Source organism: Callithrix jacchus, chromosome 6 (assembly GCF_049354715.1).
Source record: "Callithrix jacchus isolate 240 chromosome 6, calJac240_pri, whole genome shotgun sequence".
NCBI lineage: Eukaryota > Metazoa > Chordata > Mammalia > Primates > Cebidae > Callithrix > Callithrix jacchus.
Genome location: NC_133507.1, coordinates 33,254,758 through 33,272,481, shown reverse-complemented (window position 1 = coordinate 33,272,481; position 17,724 = coordinate 33,254,758). Strand labels below are relative to the sequence as shown.

Below are 17,724 nucleotides of genomic sequence, written 5' to 3'. Positions count from 1 at the left end.
GACATATTGTCAATCATATCAGATGATATTAAAACCATCATCAAATTTAGTTTAGTTTCATAATTTTAAAAGTTAAATAACTTCATTAAAAAGTTTAATTAGGTGCATAGATAAATGGGCAGTATTTTGACCAGTAGACAGAGGATACACATTTTCAAAGACCAGATAAAATAATTATTTGTTGCTTTTTTAGAGGGGAGAGAGCAGTTTCATTATCTGGTGATATAGTGGGGTCCTCCCCGGGGAGGTGAGGTCTTCCACTGTTTACCACTGGCAGTGCTCCAGGAGGCACCAGGTGATTCAGTGCTGGGCTTAGCTGGGGGCCAGGCCTTGGAGTAGGCGAACTGGGCAGGGAAGCAGTACCTGTGGGGTCCTCGCCTCCCACTCCGTCGGCTGCACTGCCTCTCCTGGTGCTCCTCAGGCTCCCACTGAGTCTGCCTCTCTGTAGGGCAGTGAACCGTCCTGCCCAGAACCTTATCCTCGGAGCCCAGTTTGATGCAAGTCGGGAGTTTTTACTTCCTCCCCTTGGGCTGGACTTTGTACCTGGGTTTCTTCTAGTCCTTCCTCCGGCCGCTTGTGTGTCTGCCTGAGCTTAAATTCCAGCCTCACAAATGTTCCAGCTGGGAGGGGCATGTCCACGGCGCTGTCCACACAGGTCTCCGGGAAGGCCGACTGTAGAGTAGGTGCTTGTAGATTCCTCCAGGGTCACCTGCAGGCCCCAGGAGCTCGGCCCCGCCCGCGCCCCCCGCGCCCAGGCACCTGGCCAGCGAGATCTGCAGCTCTCCCAACCTTCCGTGGTCACCCAGGCCCGGCGAAGCGGGTGTGCGCCCCTTACCTCTCCAAGCCCACTGGGAGCCGCCTCCATCTCTGCCCCGCCCCTTGGGGGGCCACGCCCACAAACCCGCTGGGCGGAGGCCAAAGAACCAGGAAATGGTCCCTTTCTTCACATTGACCTTGGGGTCTGCCTGGTCTTCTCCACTCCCTCCCACCCTGCCTGCAGTGTTCCCTGGGGCCCGCAGTTTCAGCAAAGTTCCCTGCCACACCGGGAAGCAGTCCTGTCGCCCAGTCCCACCCTCACCCTGTTTCTGGCCCATTCTCGCTCCCCACTGGTCTCCACACGACTCCCTCTCTTCCCTGCCACTTCCCTTGCTCAGTGCAGTCCCTGACCACTTCTCCCTTCCACCCCCCACCGGCTCTCCCGGCTCCCACGGGGTGCCCTTAATCCCTGGGGTTCCAGGTCGACTAGACAAAATTATTTTAAATGGGAAGATTTGAATTCCATTGAATTCATGACATCAGTAATCCATCTGGTCAAATTTTAAAGACTTTTGACATGATAATAGCAACTCTTAATTTAAAGTGTAACCAGATTTCAGAATATCCATCATTTTATGGAAAGCAAACCCTGTTATAACTAAACAACTAATTTAGTAAATTTTTAGGATACACTACTAATATATAAAAATCAGTTGCATTTTTTTATAGTACAGCAAACTATCTGAAAAAAGAATAAGGATAACAATTACATTTACAGTATTATCAAATAGAATAATATACTTAGGAATAAGTTTAACAAAAAATATGAAAGATCTGCATACTGAAAACTATAAAATGTTGAGAAAAAATGAAAGAATACAAAACGGGAAATATATCCTGTGTTAATGGATTCTAAAAATTAATATTGTTAAAATATCCATACTGCACAAAGTGATCTGCAGAGTTAAAGACATTTCTATCAAAATTTTAATGCCATTTTATTTAAAATGTAGAACAAACAATTCTATAATTAGTATGAAACCACAAAAGACCTCCAAGAGCCAAATACTGAGAAGAACAAAAAGGCTGGAAACCTCACACTTCCTGGTTTCAAACTATATTACAAAGCTATAGTCATAAAAATAAATAGTACCTGCATAAAAAGCAATAGAACAGAATAGAGGATCCAGAAATAAACTCACAAATATACCAATCCCTCAGAATGGAGAAAGGATAAACACATCAAGAAATGGTGTAGGAAAAAGTAGATATGCACAGATAAAAAGTGAACCTCTCATATCATCACAAAATGAATTTGAAATGAAATAAAGACTTAAACGCAAGAATTGAAATAATGAATTCTCTTAAAAAAACATAGAAGAAAAACCTCCTTGACACTGGTAGTGGCAATGGTGTTTTGGATTTGACACCAAGAACACAGTCAACAAAAGCAAAAAATAAAGAAGTGGAACTATGTCAAAGTAAAAAGTTTCTGCACAATAGAGGAAACAACAAAATATAAAGGCATTATATGAAATGGGAGGAAATATTTTTAAACCATATGTAGGATAATATGTTACTATCCAAAATACATATCACACTAATCAATATAAAAAATAATCCAACAGCAGAATTAAAAGCATTTTCCTCATTAGTAATTGGGCAAAATATATAAATAGCAATTTTTCCAAAGACATACAAATGGCCAACATGTATATTAAAAAGGCTCAGCATCACTAATTATCAGAGTAATTAAAATTAAAATCACAATAACGTATCACCTTATCATGGTATTTGGATACCTATTATAAAAACGTCAAAAGATAAAAAGTGTTAGTGTGCAGAGAAAAGAGAATACTTGTACACTGTTGCCGAGCATGTCAGTTGGTGCAGTCTTTATGAAAAACAGTACGGAAGTTGCTTATAATTTATAAACTAGAACTGCCATTAGTCCCAATTCAGAGTATATAACCAAAGGACAGAAAGTCAGTATCATCAAGGGTATCCACACTCCTCTGATACAGAAGTAGATAAACTGAAAGATATATAATTTGGGCTTTAATAAAAAATGAAATTCTTTCATTTACAACAATATTGGTAAATCTTAAAGACATTATGCTAAGTGGCATAAGCCAAAGAGAGAAAGACAAATACTGCACAATCTGTGAAACCTAAAAAAGTAAATAAAAATAAAAAAATAAAAAGCCATAGAAACAGGGAGTAGAATGGTAGTTCCCATGGGCTAGGAAGTGTGGAAAAGTAGGGAGATGTCCATGAAAGGGTGCCCACCTTCAGTTATAAGATGAATAACTGCTCAGGACCTAATGCACAGAATGGGGACTACAGTTAATAATAATGTGTACTTGGAATTTGTTACAAATATAAATCTCAGGTGCTCTCACTACTCACAGAAATGTATTAGCTATGTGAGGGGTTAATACGTTAACTAGCCTAACTGAGATATACACATCTCAAAACAGTCTATTGTGCACCATAAAAATATACACTTTTCAATTTGCCAACCATAGCTGCATAAATGTGGAAAATAATCAAGAGTGACCAGCAGGTCATATCTAGCCACATGGAAACTCGATTTAAAACACTCTTGGCCACTGTTTCCAACTCAACAAGGGAAAGCCTGGAGCACGTCTGGTCCCTGGACTTTGACCCTCCTCCCATGGTCCCCTAGGAACAATGCCTTGGGTAAAAGAGACTGAGGAGTGAAAGTTAATCATAGAAGAAAACTCAAGCTTTTTAAAAAATAGAGCTTCGAAACTCTTATTTAATTGCAGAAGATTTCTCCCCAAAAATCAGCGGCACAAGAAAACTGTGAAAACAGTTTACCCCTTCCTGATTCAGAAATGTGTAATAAAGTTTGGTTTGCAGTTTTTAAAGAACAATTAAACAATTATTAGTGACTGAATCAAGTTATACAATAAGTGAACTAAAGTTCATAGGACACACAGATGAGTTTATCAAACTTTACTATTTTACCTTGTCATTTACAACATCCATATAAGCAATGAGACACATAAGCAAAATTCACATAACCACTTAAGTGTACATTTGTCCTTGTCTCCATATATTTATACTAAGATGAACAGCAAACACAGAAAAAGAAACATCAAAATTCTATAAAAAGAAATCTGACAATATGCATTCTTGTTCATGCCCTTCAGGATCTAGATCAATATTGTTGAGAAAACATAGTTAGTGATGAATACATTTTCTTATCCTTGTTATAGCCTAAATAATATTGAAGAACTAATGAACAGGTAATATTTCATAGAAAATTAGTATTTTATAGTTTTCTCATGTGAAGAATCTGTTGATATGTACTATATATTCAGCATTTGTATTTGGTTTGTTTTATAGCTAATAAAATATTTATATATGAACAACTAAGTACAGTATTGAAATAGTGTGCTGGCATTCATAATTTTCATAAACACCATTACAGGCAATTAAGTTGTGCCAGAAAAATCTGATTTCTCGTACAAAACGAATACTTAACCAGAGCCTGAAGCTCAAGCTATTTATTGAAAATGTCCTCAGTTGCCATAAAAACATTATAACATTAAATAACTCATTTTGATAAATTATGAGTTAAACAAAAAAACAAATGGTACTTTTATGGATTAGGGAATTGCTAATGAGATAGAATGGCAACTGAAGCCCAAAGATCTGAATTCAGGTAAATAATTTTACTCATATTGGTTTTCTGTTGAAGAAAACAATAATTCTGACCATATACTATGTATTGCAGTGGAGTATTTCAAAAATTTGTACATAATATATAATTAATTTTCTAATGGTACAAAAGTAACCACATTCTACAAATTATTACAATATGGGCTATTGATGGGAGGAGTGTCTCAAATAAAAGAACTTTGAATGAGGTGGTGATACATGGAATAGAAAATCTATGTAAAATCTTTTACTCATATATGCAACTATTGCTATTTCTGCTTTTCAGAAAAATAATATAGTTTAAACACTTAATGAAAACAACTAAAATCACCAAGAAGTTACAAGAATTCACAGAATGCCTAATACAGTTGAAAGGAAATTAAGAAAACTTGCCAGGACTGGAAGTAAATAAAGGTAATGATCCAGAGAACCTAATGAACCTAAGAGGCCAGTGCTCCACTCAGATGCATCTGATCACAAGGATGTCAAATCCATGTGGGTTGTTACCTTTTGACAGGGCAAACGGAATAAATGAAGAGAAGCTGCCTGCAGGCATCAGAATGTGGTGTCTGCCATATGTGATGATTAAATTATAAATTATATTACACACAGGAGATGAGCTACTGGGGTGAAGCATCAGAAAAAATATATGGCACATAAATCTTAGATATTGACTTTATATTTAACTTTTTAAGTCAATATAATGGAAAAACAAGAAACCAAAATAATATGGAAAGAAACTATGAGCTTATCAAGCTATCTTTGGAAAAGAAGCAAATGAAAAGTAAAGAATTGAAAACGTTTTAAAACAATGTAACGTACAACACACAAATTACATATTAAAATAGACTCAGCTGAAAAGAGGATTAGTAAAGTGAAATGCTGATCACAATTCATGTAGTCATATACTTTATAAAAGGCAAATTAATAGAAAATAGAAGTATATTTATATACGAAGACTAGATTGAGAACAAATTAAAAACATTTAATTGTTTTACCAGACTATCTGAATAGAAAGGCAATATTCAAAGAATCAGTGACTCATAAGTTTCAGAAATCGGAAACCAGACATGAATCTTTTAAAAGTTTAGGGTGTAATATATGTAAAAAAGGTAAATTAACAAATACTTGGAAGAAATAATGGTTTTGGTTATTATGAATACTGCTTAACAAACATGAGAGTGCAGTTATTTTTTGACACACTTATTTTATTTCCTCTTGATATATACCCAGTAGTCAGATTGCTGAATCATATGGTAGCTGTATTTATAATTCATTGAAAAAAACCCAATTTGGTTGCAGTGGCTCACATCCGCAATCCCAGCACTTTGGGAGGCTGAGGTGGGTGGATCACCAGGTCAGGAGTTCAAGACCATCTTGGCTAACACAGTGAAACCCGTCTCTACTAAAAATACCAAAAAAATAGCTGGGTGTAATGGCATGCACCTGTAGTCGCAGCTACTAAGGAGGCTGAGGCAGGAGAATCTCCTGAACCTGGGAGGTGGAGGTTGCAATTGGCTGAGATTGTGCCATTGCCTTCCAGCCTGGGTGACAGAGCAAGACTCCATCTCAAAAAAAAAAAAAAAAAGAAAAGAAAAACCTTCATGCTGTTCTCCCTATATAAGTGGAAAATAATTGTACTAATTTACATTTTCACCAACAGTTATAAGTGCCCATCTACAGAATAAAGAAAATGTCATACACACACAGACACGCAAACACACACACGCACACACACACACAGAATAATGTTTAGTCATAAAATAGAATGAATTTCCATCATTTGTGTCAATGTGGAAGAGTATAGAGGACATTATGTTAAGTGGAATAAGTCAGGCACAGAAATAAAAAGACCACATACTCTCACTCATGTGACATTTAAAGAAATCGATCTCATAGAAGTAGAGAGTAGAATGGTGGTTACCAGAAGTTATAGATGACAGAAGGATGAGGAAATGGGGAGAGGTTTGTCAATGGGTACATGGTTACAGTTAGAAAGGATAAATCCTGGTGTTCTATTACATGGTACAGTGACTATAGCTAAGAATGTACTGTTTATTCTATCATAGCTTGAAGAGAGGATTTTAGCACAAGGAAATAATAAATGTTTAAAGTGTTAAATATGCTAATGACTGGTTGGATCACTGTACAGTGTATGTGGTACAGTGTGATGCAGTGAAACATCATATAATGAACACATGATAATTATACACATTTACAAAGCACAATGTGATGTTCCTACACTGTAGCATGTAGTATAATGCAGTGAAACACCACATTGTACCCCATAAATGTTACTGGTTCAGCGAGAAACGGTAGGACACAGAGAAGCTCTAGGTCAGCCATGACCAGCAGCTTCACCTATGTGGGGTAGTGAGAGGAGAAGGGCTGTTCACTCAGCTGAGAGCTGACCCTAATTTTATTCTCCCTGACTGCTAGGTGCCAGCAAAAGTAAGAGACCCCTAACTTTAGGCAGAGGCAGGAAGCAAGGCCATTGCCTCTTAAGATTCCATCTTATGTTGGGGGTGGTGGGAAAAAATCTTGGGGAGACCCATCAGGGGCTGAGTAGGGGGAAGCAGGCAGGGAAACAGCAAAGACAGTGTGGGACTGCATGTGAATGGGCACTGAGAACACATGGTCTGGCTCCTCCTGGGGACAAGGCAGCAGGGCACAGGTCAACCAGGCCCCCACATGCTCCACCTAGCTGCCAGGCACACATAGTGCCCAGAGCTCCAGCAGCCTTAGGAAATGTTCTTTCTTAATCAGCAAAAGGGGGCTTCAAACCCACGAAGGCACTGGTGTCCACACTCATCAAAGAACAAAACAACTTTTGTGCATGAGATGGGGAAAGAAGGTATAAAATAAAAGAAAATAGTTCAGGCAAGTAGGATCTATGGTCTCTACTTTTTCTGAAGAGGATTTTGAGGGTTTCAGTTTTTAAAGGTGGTACAGCAGGCAGGAGGGAGAAAGGGAAAGAAAAAATAAGAGAGAAGGTATGGCCACATTAGTGTGAGGCTTTGATTAGGCTTGCTGAATCCACACATTTCGTGTGAAAAGGAGCCATTAGAGGAAGGCATTTAGCAAAAGTTTAGTAAATCTGCACTTTACACAAGATAAAGCAAACTCGGCATGGAGGAAGCAATCAAGTATGTATTCATCTTGGAGTGGGGGAGCTGGGAAGGGCGGAGGGGAGGGACAAGTTCTAGTCTTGTCTTGTACTGTGAAGACAAGCTGTTAATTTACAATGTCAGGGTGAGCGAGTTCACTTGCGGAGATATCTGGCCTTCTATCTGTAACTATATGCTTATGAAGAGAAGAAAATATCCCCTTACCACTGTGGGTTCCATAGCATCTGGTCCTTTCAGCAAACCCACTCCCACCCCTACAACTGCTGAACCCCACCAGGATGGCATATGCCAAGAACAGCCTACCAGCACAGCCCAAGGGGTGTGCGTCCTGGAGAAGTTGTCCTGGAACTGGGGGAGGTGCATGTTTCCCAGTCACAGAATCTCCCACATGTCACCATTCATGGCCTCTGTGCCACAGGCTTTCCCACTGTGACACAAGATAAAAATCCCTCCTGAAGGCTGAGAGGCTCACACAGAACACCATACCTGTTTAAGTGGCTGGAGAGGGTAAAAGCCATGGGTGGGAAACTCCCAGCCTAGAGTGTCTTGCTCTAGGACTGATGTGCATCAGACCACAGCCCTGTCAGAGGCATGTGAGTCAGAGCAACTCCATCATGAATGGGTAAAATGAGGCTGAAACCTACTGGGCTGCATTCCTCAATAGTTAAGGCATTCTAAGTCACAGGGTAAGATAGAAGGTCAGCACAAAATACAGGTCATAAATACCTTGCTGATAAAACAGGTTGCAGTAAAGGAGCTGGCCATAACCCACCAAAACCAAAATGGCCCAAGAGTAATCTTTGGTTGTCCTCACTGCTACACTCCCACTAGCACCATGACAGTTTACAAAAACCATTCAAGGTCAGGAAGTTATTCTATATGGTCTAAAAAGAATAGGCATGAATATTCTACCACTTGTTTAGCATATCATCAAGAGATATCCATAAAAAAGGCAACCAGCAGCCCTCAGGCCTGTTCTGTCTATAGAGTAGCCATTTTTTATTTCTTTATTTTCTTAATAAACTTGCTAGCACTTTGCACTGCTGACTAGCCCTGAATTCTCTCTTGCTGAAATCCAAGAACCCTCTCTTCAGGTGTGGATCAAGACCCTATCCTGTAGCATATATTTGGTGGCCATGGAAGGGACTATAGTGCAGAAACCCTGACCCAATGCTACCTTTGGGTAAGCGTAGGTTCCTGTAACATCTTTCTGGTGACCATAAAGATGACTATTCTGAGAAAAACCCTGACCAAAAAGCTAACTTTGGGTAAGTGGTGGGGTCTGGTAACGTCTTTCTGGTGAATCCTGAAGGGACAATACTGAAGAGACCCCTGACCCAAAGGCGATAGACTGCAGCACTGATTAGGTGATTTTGGGTAAGTCGTTGAGTACCCAGGTAAGAATGGTATTGGGGGCTGAAAGCAGTGGCTCATGCCTGTAATCCCAGCACTATGGGAGACTGAGGTGGGCAGATCATGAGGTCAGGAGTTCAAGATCAGCCTGGCCAGTATGGCGAAACCCTGTTTCTACTAAAAAATACAAAAATTAGCCGGGCATGATGGGGTGCACATGTAATCCTAGCTACTCAGGAAGCTGAGACAGGAGAATTGCTGGAACCTGGAAGCCAGAGGTTGCAGTGAACCAAGATCACACCACTATACTCTAGCCTGGGTGACAGAGCAAGACTCTGTCTCCAAAAAAAAAAAAAAGCATTGGGTTAGAGGAGTTAAGTCTCTCCTAAGACAAAGTGGGAAAAGTGAGTTAGAGGCCCCTCTTAATAAAAGGCAAAGATGCTTGATTGACCTTGGGTTAGAGGCCCAGATCAGAAAGGTTAGAGTCGCTTCTAAGATTTAGGAGGATAGAAAACCCTCTCAGTGAAGTTCCTCTCAGCTAGAAAGAGGTCTGGCACTATAGAATGTTAACTTCTATTCTTTTTGAGTTAATCTGTCTTGCACTCTTTGCTGATGGCTGTGGGTAACAGGATTAAGCATGTACAGGATAGTGGGATATGGGAAGCTTTGCCCTTCCTAAAAGGGGAACATTGAGAGCTGATGGGAATGCTGGAAAGAAGTCCCTTCATGATAGCAGCTACAGCAGCCTGAACTTTTCAGTGTCTCTGAAATGGCTGGGTCTTTCTCTGGCCTCCCTGATCATTCCATCTTCTCCACCCTGTCACACACAATGATTTTGTCTATTTCCTTTCCCTTTCCTATCTTTTCTATTATTTAGGGCGGCCATTTTGCCCGGAGACCATGAGTTGAAACTCAAAGTCGGAGGTTAAATTAAAGATGAGGAGGCCCATCTGGGGGCAAATTGAAGACTTGCCAGTTTGATATTTCGTGCTAAGCAGAATGGCTAATGCCCATGTTTTATTACCTGTATTTTGCTCTGGCTAGAACAAAAAATAATATAGAATTTTCCTTTATGATTTGGTTTGGCAACCCAGGGTGATGGTACCAAAAGCAGGATCACTAGGGCTGCTCGGGGAAAGAAAACCCGGAAGTTTGTCATGCCAGAAAAACAGTAATTTCTTACCAGGCAGATTTCTGGCTTCTCTCTCTGTGTGCAAATGGTTGAATTTACATACCCATCAGAAGTGTACAAGGGTTTCTTTTTCTCCAGTGCTTACGAACACTGTTATCTCTTGTCTTTTTTCTAACAGCCATTCTAACAGGTATGTGGTGATATCCCATTGTAATTTCACCTGAAAGTGTAAAACTCCTAGAATAAAACATAGGGGAAACATCTCCTTGACACTGGCCTACACAAAACATTTATTGATAGGGCGTTAACAGCACAGACATCAAAAGCAAAAATAAGCAAGTAGGACTACGTCAAACTGAAAAGCTTCTGCATAGCAAAGATAACAGTCAATGAAATGAAAAAGTAGCCTATGGATTTGGAGAAAAAATTTGCTAGCCATATATATGATAAGGGTTAATATGAAAATATATGAAGAATTTCCATAACTCAATAGCAACAAACAACACCCCCAAGATCTTATAACCTGATTTAAAAATGAGCAAAGAACCTGAGTAGACACTTTTGTTTTAGATTATATACGAATCTCACACAATAAATATGAGTATTCAGTACAGAAGGTACAGTAATCTCCAACCCTACAAAAGAGCACCCTGAGACATTGGGTCATGATGGATGTCAAAACCCTCATTTTTATTTTATTTTAAAATTTTCCCTTTTCTTCATCTAAACCACCATAAAAATCCTCAAACATAGAAGATCAAAACTTAGAAATAAATTCCTAGATAAAAACAAATTTAAAAAGTAAGCTGAAGAAGAAATATATTGATAGATATATGTTAAGAAATAGAATATATGCAAATAAAAATATTAAATTAATTAAGAATCTTCCCATGAAGAAAGGCCTAGACACAGTTGTCTTCACTGCTGAATTCTACCAAACATAGAGTGAAAAATTACTATCAATGCTTCATGATCACTCCAAAAATATAAACAAGAGAACAGAATCGTGTTTAACAGGGGCCAGGGTGAGGTCACAGATATTTTGACCAAGGGGTACTGAAGTTAGGAAGAGCAAATTCAGGATCTACTGTTTAATATGATATAGTTAATAAAAATTTTTTATATTCTCGAAAATCACTGAGAGAGTAGATTTTTAGTATTCCCACCATAAGAAAATAAGTATGAGAAGTAAGGCATATGGATTGGAGACACCTGGGGCTCTGTCTGCTCTGGGGCTGAGGTCTGAGTACTGCACATTAGCATGTCTCCTGAAGGCAGCTTCACGGTTTTCAGTGGATGCTGGCCTTAGGACTTTCAGTCTGTGGGTTCCTCAAGGTGGGGATTTGCACCTCTCTGGCCACGTCCCCATAACCAAAGCTGCATTTCCTCCATCCCCTGAAGCAGAGGGCAGTGGAGACTGGATAGGACTTGAATTGGAGGCCACCTCAAAAGACAGGTGTCACAGAGTTTGGCCTCTCACTTTCAAGCAGAACCAGATGGCCACCTCCACTCCAGCAGCTAAGACTATAAGGCAAAAAATTTGTAGAAATACATACACACATATCCAATATGTGAAATATATATACAATAGCATCTCGTTTTTTTCTCTTAAAAAATACTGACTTTTTTCTGTTTAGTATGATGTTAGGTATGCATTTGTTATATATGTTCTTTATTTAGTTGAGGTGCATTTGTTCTATATCTAAATTATTGAGAGTTTTCAACATCAAGCAATGTTGAACCTTGTCAAATCCCTTTTCTACATCTATTTAAATGTTTTAGTTGGTCCCATAGTCTGTCATCTAGGTCAAAAGCACAAATATTTGTATCATAAGGAATTTCCATTTTTAAGGTTTTAAGAAATTTTTATTCTGTTTTCTACAATGATGATACTCATTTACATTGATACCAATCATGTGTATGCATTCCCTTTTTTCTACATTTTTGCCAAGACTGTCTTTTTTTTTTGAGATGGAATCTGGCTCTGCAGCACACACTAGAGTGCAGTGGGGAGATCTTGGGTCACAGCAACCTTTGCTTCCTGGGTTCAAGCGATTCTCCTGCCTCAGCCTCAGATGTAGCTGGGATTACAGGCACATGTCACCATACCTGGTTAATTTTTGTATTTTTAGTAGATCCCTGACTCTGTTTCCCCTTTCCTGCCCACCTGTGCCCCCACTGCAGCCCTGGACCCTCCTCCTGGGGGTTCTTCTGGGGGTCCTCCTGGGGGTCCAGGGCTGCAGCACTGGCAGATAGCAGCATCCCACCTCTTAGGACTTGCAGCAGCCCCAACAGGAGCCAGGGCTCCAGGGAGAGTGGGACAGGGTGGGGTGGGCCAGGACCCAACCTCAAAGAAGCAGATGCAGACACTGAGGTTATACAATTCACTCATCACACACCCCCCACAAACTTCCAAGCCAGGGAAGGGGCAAGCAGGGGCAACATGTCCCAGAAATGCCAGCCAAGACTTTTGCTCCAGAACACAGGGGATGCTTTCCTAGGAGGAACATCATTGCCTTCACCAGCCACCAGGAAAGCCATTCCTGTCTACCCGGATTCCCATTGCCACCGACTTCATGTACATTCCAGTCCAGAGTAAACGAGAGACACCCAGGCCTCAGGCCCCATGGGAACACTCAGAGCTCACCAGACAGACAGGCACACTCTACAAATCTCAGGGCCCACCACACCAGTGGTGGAGTCAACAAAGGAAGATCCCTATGAAATGCACCCCTAAAGTAACCAACCAATCCAAGAAAAAACACGTCTCAGGGCTCCATTGGTCCTTCCCCCTGGGTGGCCCTGCCCCCGTTTGGCCAGGCCCAAGCACACTCCTCTACTGTGTTCTGCTCAAAAGGACCCTGTCTACCAGAGCAGAGCACTCTCTCTCCAAGGATCTATCCCTCTCGCTCCCTAGATCCTTCACCCTCTTTCTCTCTTTTTTTAATATTATTTTTATTTTTTAGACAGAGCCCCACTCCGTTGCCCAGGCTGGAGTGCAGTGGACCAATCTTGGCTCACTGCAACCTCTGCCTCCTGGTTCAACTTGTGGTCACATCAGCACTTCTGCTGGTATAATTTGTTCCAGCTGCAGAGTATAGCTGGCCTGCAAATCAAGAACCAGAACGAGGACAGGTAGGAATAACTCAGTGGGTTGGATAATGTGCAAATCACTATACTTCTTGCTATCAATCTACTTTTTTTTCACTCAGAATATTTGGAAGAAGAAAGATTTATCTTTAGCAAAACAGCCAATCAGCCACCCTCTGAAGAACTAGTTTGTCTGATTATCTTCTCCTGAAGCCTAACCCTCTGAGCAGTAATGCTTTGTAATCATGACATTATGTATTTTTTAAACTTCTATTGCCCACCATAGAGTGGCAATTTGAACACCTAATGTTAAATAGCTACTGCTTTTGTTCACTGCTCCCCTAAAAAAAAGTCCCTTAGATTTAAAAATATTCCTGAGCATTCTTGTTTATTATTCTTGCATTTCAAATGCTTCTATGTGGCCTGGAATGTACACATATACAAAATAATACATATCACTCTGTTAACAAAGTGCTTTATAGCCTCAATTCTGGATGCAATATAGTTCCAATCAAATATGAAATATAATACTACCTACTGATATAGGCATAAGTTAAAATGGTAGAGGCTTAACTAGTCATTCAGCATTGAACTTCATCCTGATTAGAAACTCTATTGATTTACATTGAAATCAGTTAGAATTGTATCCCAACCATTTAAAATTCAGCCATAATTAAATACTCAATAATCACTACATACACAGTGCAAGTGAGCTGATATTCTCTTCTCCTGGCATGGCAACCTTTCAGGGACAGGTGCAATCATAACTGCAACCTCATTATGTAACCTGTCACCTTCTAAAATTCATTGCTCCACTAAGTACCCAAATCCAAAGCTATGGTTGGAATATTTTCCTTCTCTTTTATGCATAAACTGACTTGGAAAATTCTGTGACTACACAACGTGTTTTCAGATAACATTGTTTTAGAAAAGACAAAGGGAAAGAATGTGCCATACACTTGTAGCACCAACTTTGTTTTGCTTTTTACAGAATTGTGTAGTGAGTTGGAGATTCATCCCATACCCCTTTCCATTCCTCTTTTATTACATGTTGCTGAGGTGAATTTGCTAAAACCCAGAATTCTGTTAACTCCTCAGATCAGAATGGAAGTTATAGCATTTTATGAAATGTATATGGTAATTTTCACCCATTGAAAAAGCTTTAGAATTTTGCTAGATGTAGACTAGTGAACCTCATAGGCTGTAGCCTAGAGAAATAAAATTTCTGAATGGCAGGAGAGCTGATCTTTCACATGTTTTATACGTATACTATACACATTTTTATTATTGCTTATTTGTTGGTGGGTGGCAAAATTGTGGTTTATTTAAAATAGAATCAAAATTTATGTGATATTGACTAACAAATCTACAGTGTTTAGATGTTATATCAAGCAACTGTCTTTGTTCAAATAAATGAGAAACAAACTAAATGGCTTGCGAGAGGTTTTTTTTGGTTTGAGATGGAGTTTCGCTCTTGTTACCCAGCCCGGAGTGCAATGGCGCGATCTCAGCTCACTGCAACCTCCACCTCCTGGGTTCAAGCAATTCTCCTGCCTCAGCCTCCCGAGTAGCTTGGATTACAGGCATGCGCCACCATGTCCAGCTAATTTTTTGTATTTTTAGTAGAGGCAGGGTTTCATCATGTTGACCAGGATGGTCCCGATCTCTTGACCTTGTGATCCACCCACCTCAGCCTCCCAAAGTACTGGGATTACAGGCGTGAGCCACCCCGCCCAGCCTGCAAGAGGTTTTTACCTCTCTGAGAAAGAAAAACATCATGATACAAAATGAGTGAATTTTGAAAGCTGAATTTGAACATCTCTGATCACACTCTTCTAATTCTGCCCATAACTGGTCTCCTTCCACATAAGGCTAAATCTAAAAAGTAGACAAAAGGAGAGAGGCTTAAAACTGGTGAAGTCACTCTTGAACGGGAACCAGTTATTTTATGGGTCTATGTTCATATGTCAGAATAAGCCATTCTTTTGTCATCATTAAGTCAAAAATAGTTGCAGCAGTGAGCAAAATGTGTGGAGCACTTTTTCAATAACAGTACACACAGACATGCTTTAAGGTTATCAAACTGCTATTGGATACAGCTAATGTGCAGCATCAGCTAAGATTCCTGATTATCATTATGACTGATTAAAAGAAAAAGTACCAGATGAAGCAAAGAAAGGAAAACAAAACAAAAAATTAGCACTTTTCACTTTATTTATTTTGTCAGAGAGAAGCATTTAACACAGTTGTTTTGGTAAGAAATAAGAAAGTGCTAATTAAGTTCTTGTCAAATAAATATCTGTCTTCTCACCATTGCTGATAAATTTCAACATGTAGGATATGCTAACGCAGCTTAGTAACTTTATTGCTTTGACATAAAACATAAGAATCTTAGTACAAAGTGTTTAGATCAAATTACATTTATGGCCTAAAAAGAGAGACTGTTGCTAATGTCTCTTGTCAAGAGGAGCATAATTCCCTGTGTCAGATTATCACTCTTATTTACATCTAAATCCGGAGTATAACCATGTGTGGGAGAGTAGTAAGTGGATAAAATCTGTTTCTAAAGTACTGTTTTCACTACGTAATACTTTAAGAAAGGTCCTACCCTGCCATTATTTTTACATTTTTTCTGTGATGAGAAAATAATAAATATGGACAGTTAATCTCTAAAGAGAAGGTTTTAGCATCCAACTCACCTGACAAGATTTTCCTTGTCTCCAGGTCCCTTACAAAGTTACATATTCAGTTCTTCAATCTTCAGCCTTGGGCTTCTGCTGCAACAACGACTGCCTTTGTCTTCTCTCTCTGGGAACTCTTTCCTGCCATAAAAGTTAAAATAAAACAACAATAGAAAATCAGGATATGAGGGAAACAATTTTAAGGAAGAAAATTTCTGAAACTTCACACTGTGTGAAAGTGCTTAACTTATACCAACCTCATGTTTTTCTTCCTCAGAAATGAAGCCTCGTTTTCCTCCTCTAGTTTTCTGGGGGGAAAAATCTAGTGTTTAATTAATGATAAAAATAAATTTCCTTTGTTAAACATTCTTGCTTAAGTTAGGTACTTAAAAAATTAGCTGTTTCTACTTAATACTATGTTGGGTCACTGCATTTTGTTACCATTTATGCCACAGGAAAGAAAAAGTAACCAATTAAATATACTTTATAGTACTTCACTTGTAAATAAACATGTATCTGATAGAAACATTTAATTCTACCATATTATTTTAAAGAATTTTCTCAACATTTCATAATTGTCCATAATTATGATTTATGTAGAGCATTTAAGTTTTCCTAACTTATCACATATGACTTCTACAGCTAACTCATACCATGCAATCTGCCCCTAGATAATTAAGAATCAACTAAGTTAGTCATTCAAAAAGACTAAATTTATGAACTCTCTGTTTTCATTTATGTTGGCAATCAGTGTGTTTTAATTATATTAGGAAAGTAATTAGGAAGAAAAATGAAGACTATATCCAGAAAAGGCCTTTAAATGCAGACCCTACATCTACTATTCTTACTTCAAAAGAACAATACTGATACTTGCTCCTTGATATATCTACCATGACCCATAATCACTGGCATCCCCTGCATGCCTGCTAGAAATACAGAATTTCAGGCCTACTCCAACACATGAATTACAATCTGTTTTTCACCAAGAATCCTAAGTAGATGAAACACACATAAGTTTAAGGACACCAGTGTAGTCCCTCAAAGGGTCCTCAGGACGGGATGGTCCGTCCAGCCCTAGATGTGCCACAGGACCAAGGGCCCTTGGAAGAGATTGATTGTAGGTGTGTTGCACCCCTCTTCTTTCCCAAGGAGTGATCCGCCTCGGGATGGGCAGGTGATTAGGACACCTGCAGGTGGGAGCCAGACCCCCTACACTGAAGCTTTAGAAACCACAAGGAAGACCAGGAACGCAGGGCACTGCAGCCCCAAAACTGAGCCAGATGCTGACCCGCACCTGCAGGTAGGTGGACTACAGAGAAACGGCGCTGGAGTGCACTGGCCACACTCCTGTCAGCATGTCGCACCCCCACACACTGCACACACACAACACACACAGAAAGATACGTGCATATATACATACTCACACACACACAGAAAGACGCATGGAGACATCCAACACTTGCACAGAAACAACACTGCCAGGCAGCTCCTGAGGCTGTGCGCTTCTGCTCTCTGCAGGGAAGCCTCTAGTGGACAGAGCAGCCCCGCAGCAGGCAGACCATACCTGGAAATCCCAGCCGGGACAGCTTTCAAAGAGAGGCCCCTTCACACTGTCTGTGCAGGTCTGAAACATTCTGGGGATACTTGGGTATCGCCCTGGGCATCCGTGGAGCCCCGCCGGAACTTTTCCCAGCCTGGTTTGGCCTGCCAGATTCCTAAAATCGCGGGACCCTGGCGATGGTCTCCTGGAGAGGGGGTGAGGTTGCCCAACGTTGAGGCAGAAACAGAGGACCCCTGCTCTGCCAAGCCGCTGTTACCGTTCCCCAGGCAACAGTGGCAGTCACTGTGACGCGAGCCCCAGCTCCGCCCCTGCGCTTGTGACAGGCTGCTTGAG

The 17,724-nt window shown here is 40.2% G+C and overlaps 1 protein-coding gene across 2 annotated transcripts in view; it reads right to left on the bottom strand.

Moving 5' to 3' along the window:
- Positions 1–17,675, bottom strand: part of LOC100388814 (protein FRG2-like) — a 41,573-nt gene extending 23,898 nt beyond the window's left edge. Inside the window, exons 1-4 of one of the 2 annotated variants that reach the window (XR_004744504.3) lie at positions 17,395–17,675; positions 16,088–16,138; positions 15,849–15,971; positions 5,373–10,296 (exon numbers count right to left, since the gene is read on the bottom strand). The gene's annotated coding sequence lies outside the window, so the exon portion shown is untranslated. Of the gene's footprint in view, positions 1–5,372; positions 10,297–15,848; positions 15,972–16,087; positions 16,139–17,394 lie in introns of those variants that run through there. The other variant, XR_008482075.2, reaches the window with a different exon arrangement.
- Positions 17,676–17,724: the final 49 nt, after the last annotated feature.